We start from the raw sequence: 4388 nt of genomic DNA on the forward strand, positions 1-4388 counted from the left end.
GATGGAAATTTATATGGATGAGGATGTGGAAGCATTGTTGTGCACCATTTCTATTATCCAACCAGATTCGATAAACGAAGCAAGGGAGGAATGGAAGAATGACAAAGAAGTGTGGGCACTTATTCAAAAGTTACAACAAGATTCCAGTACATCTGATACATTTATCTGGAAAAATGATTCTTTATGGTACAAAGATCGCTTATACCTCTGTAAGAATTCCCAACTAAAACAAAAGATTCTTATGCAATTGCACACTTCTCCCTTAGGAGGGCACTCAGGATTTTTAAAAACTTACCATAAGGTTAAGAAGGAATTTTTTTGGGATGGCCTTAAATCATATATTCAAAAGTTTGTGGCGGAATTTTTGGTTTGCCAACAAAATAAAGTTGAAACAATTAAGACCCCAGGTCTATTACAACCTTTATCCATTCCAAGCCAACGTTGGGAGGAGGTTTCAATGGATTTTATCACAGGTTTACCCAAGTCTGAGGGAAAGAGTGTCATCATGGTTGTAGTTGAGAAACTTACCAAGTATGCACACTTTTGTGCATTATCACATCCATTTAAAGCCAGTACAGTATCTACTGCATTTATGGAAACAATTCAATAGCTACATGGAAACCCAAAGATTATTGTAAGTGACAGAGATCCCATTTTCACTGGAAATTTTTGGACAGAATTATTTTCTTGTCTTGGTACTCAGTTATCTCATAGCTCATCTTATCATCCTCAATCTGATGGGCAAACTGAGATAGTAAACAAATGTTTGGAAGGATATCTTCGTTGCTTTGTATCTGATAAATAGACACAATGGGTCAAATGGTTGCCTCTAGCTGAATGGTGGTATAACACTTCCTTCCATACAACAACAAAAATGACCCCATTTATGGCACTTTATGGATATCAGCCACCATACATCACATCATATTTAAGAGAAAATTCTAAGGTTCAAGCAGTGGAACATCACATCGAACATCAACAACAAGTCCTCCAACTCTTAAAGGATAACCTCGTGTTGGAACAGAATAGAATGAAACAACAGGCAGATCAACATCGCAACGAAAGAAGTTTTGATGTAGGTGATTGGGTATTCCTATGGCTACAACCATATAAGCAAATGTCCCTCAAGAAAACTAAGAAGGATAATAAATTATCACCAAAGTATTATGGTCCGTACAAGGTGTTGCAAAAGATTGGTACTATGGCATACAAATTGGAGCTTCCTGCAGCTTCTCGATTGCACCCAGTTTTCCATGTTTCATGTTTAAAGAAGGTTATAGGTGACAAGCTCCCAATTCAAACAATATTGCCAGAACTTGATGAGGAAGGAAAAATTATATTAGAACCGGAAGCAGTCACAGAAACAAGAACTTGACAGCTACGAAATCGATTAATTTCAGAGTATCTTATCAAGTGGAAGAACTTATCCGCTGAAGATTCCACATGGGAGGATGAGAATTTTATACAGAAGCATCCAGAACTACTCAAGCGTTGAGGACAACACTTTTTTGAAGGACAGGGGCATGTTGGGTCCCTATAATACTAGTGATTACCCCATTAATATTGTAGTTTCATCCCTTATTAATATTGTTGTGCCCCTGTTATCCCCATATTGTTATTACTGTTCCCCATAGAGTCCCTCTATTGTTATTTTTGTGGCTTTATATTATTATTGTTAGGTCGGCTGGGTTATATTATGACTCCTTAGACTCCTATATATAGAAAGGAGGTTTTGTCATTTGTATCATCCAAGAATTGTTCATTTATGTAATGTAAAGGTGGTTGCCCCGTCGAAGAGGCTGAATTCTAAAGCCTTGATCTATCTTTTCTATCCTTTCTTGAGTTGGTTTCATAACACCTTATCGCTATGATTTTCAAGAAGCCCTGAATAACCTAGGAAAAATATTGCACAAATGCATTGAAGTTAACTTGTCTCTCAATCTGAAAAAATGTAAATTCTTAATGACTGAAGGGACTGTGCTACGTCATTCAATATCTCAGCAAGGACTGCAGGTGGACCCAAACAAAATAGCAATCATCCAAAAGGTCCCACCTCCGCAAAAGCAAAGAGATGTCAGGAGTTTCTTGGGGTTAGCTGGATACTACCGAAGGTTCATAAAGGACTTCAACAAGTTGGCCTCTCCATTATTTGGGTTGTTGGCCAAAGATTCTGAGTTTATATGGTCAAAAAGCTGTCAAGAGGCCTTAGACATTCTAAAGGGTAAGTTAACCACTGCACCAATTCTCCAAGGTCCAAACTGGGCCCTCCCTTTTCATATTCATGCCAATTCCTCACACAAAGCCATAGGAGCAGCCTTAGATCAGGTGGAGGAGAAACATCCCTATGCCATCTATTTTATCACTAAGAACTTGTCAAAGCACGAGCTAAATTATACAGTGACCGAAAAGGAACTCTTGGCTATTGTGCATTCATTAAACAAATTTAGGCATTACATTATAGGCTATCAAACATTTGTGCATACTAACCATGCTGCAATCAAATATTTAATGAACAAACCAAATGTAAGTGCTCAAATTATAAGGTGGTTGCTTTTATTACAGCAATTTGATGTAACCATTGTTGATAAGCCTGGTAAAGAAAATGTTGTTGCAGACTTTTATCTAGGGTGAATCTGCCTGTAGGTGAAGAAGGAATGGTGGATGACCAGTTACCAGAAGAGCACTTGTTTGCTATTTTGGTTCTCTCTCCATGGTTTGCTGATATAGCGAACTATTTGGTATCAGCATAGTTCCCACCAAACTTTCCCTCCAAAGAAGAGAGCAAGATAGTCAGGAAAAGCGCCCCCTTTACCTAGATTGGGGGCAATCTTTTCAAACTTGGCCCAGATCAAATCTTGAGAAGGTGTGTAAGGGAAGAGGGAGTTTTTTACATCCTTCCAACCTATCATGGTGGGCCTTGTGGAGGTCACTTCGCAGCAAAGGGGACAGCATTCAAAGTGTTACAAGCAGGCTATTATTGGCCCACTCTTCATTAGGATGTGAAAAAGTACACTAGTCAGTGTGATTGGTGCCAGAGGATGGGAAATCCTACGCTAAGAGATGAAATGCCCCTACAGCCTCAGATAACTTTCAATCCATTTGACAATTGGGGCATGGACTTCATTGGGCATATCAACCCTCCTTCAAAGAAAAAACAATACATTATTGTGTGCACTGATTATTTGACTAGGTGGGTTGAAACCAAGGCAATTAAGGTAGCAACAAAAGAGAAGGTGGTTAAGTTCCTAAGGGAGCATGTATTCTACAAATTTGTGTACCCTAGAGAGCTAGTCACAGACCAAGGCAGCCAGTTTACCTCCAACATGATTGAAGAACTACTCGCCCATCACAAAATCAAGCATAGGACCTCCACTCCCTATCATCCACAAGATAATGGGCAAGTGGGGGTGACCAACAGGGCACTGGAGGGCATCCTAACCAAGGTAGTGAGCAGCAGCAGGAAGGATTGGGCAGAGAGACTAGTTGAGGCCACCTGGGCCTATAATACCACATGGAAGACCACCACTGGATTTACACCATATGAGTTGGTCTATGGGAAAAAGGCTTTGTTTTCCATTGAGTTTGAATATAACACATCAAGGATGGCATCCCAACTAGATTTGGATCTCATTCATGCATAGAAAGAAAGATTGTTCCAATTGAATGGCTTGGATGAATTCAGAATGTAGGCCCTCCTACATACAAAGATAGTTCAGCTTCAGAGAAAGATCTGGCATGATAAACATATTAACGAGAAGAAATTTCAAGAGGGTGATTGCTCATTGTTATATGATTCTAGGTATAAATACTTCAAGGGTAAGTAAAGGACAAGATGGCTCATACCTTATGTGGTGGAGAGATGCCAGGATAATGGTTTAGTGCAAATCAGAACTATAGATGAAGAAGCCATTCCATTGCTTGTCAATGGACACCGATTGAAAATGTACAAGAGGCCTTTATCAAAGCAAGAGTTCATTGACAATATCAATAAAACAGTGATGATGGTAGAGCAAGTTCTAGCTCCTCCCTCATCAGGTCACTGAAAAATAAAAAAGAATAAGGACTCAGGTGAAAACCTCCATGAGGCGCCTGAGTCCCATCTTTGGGTTGAAAACCTTGTGAGGCGGCCCAACGATGAAAAAATTAAAAATAAAAATAAAAAATAAGAATAAGAAGATCCATGGGTGAAAGCCTTCCTTGAGGCGGCCAAGGCAAACATCTATGGTGAAAACCTCTATGAGGCATAATAGGTGTCTTTCAAAAAAAAAAAAAAAGAGAGAGAGAAAAAAATATAACTGTTATTTTCAGGTGGGCGAGAAAGATAGTCAAGGAGCAAAAAGAGGATCCAAAGGGAACCCTGCCTCACACATAACCATCTCCTCCACTCC

The sequence above is a fragment of the Pinus tabuliformis genome, chromosome 4_1 (genome assembly GCF_031772625.1).
Source record: "Pinus tabuliformis cultivar Carrire ecotype Pingquan chromosome 4_1, CPIR1, whole genome shotgun sequence".
In the NCBI taxonomy this organism is placed as follows: Eukaryota; Viridiplantae; Streptophyta; class Pinopsida; order Pinales; family Pinaceae; genus Pinus; species Pinus tabuliformis.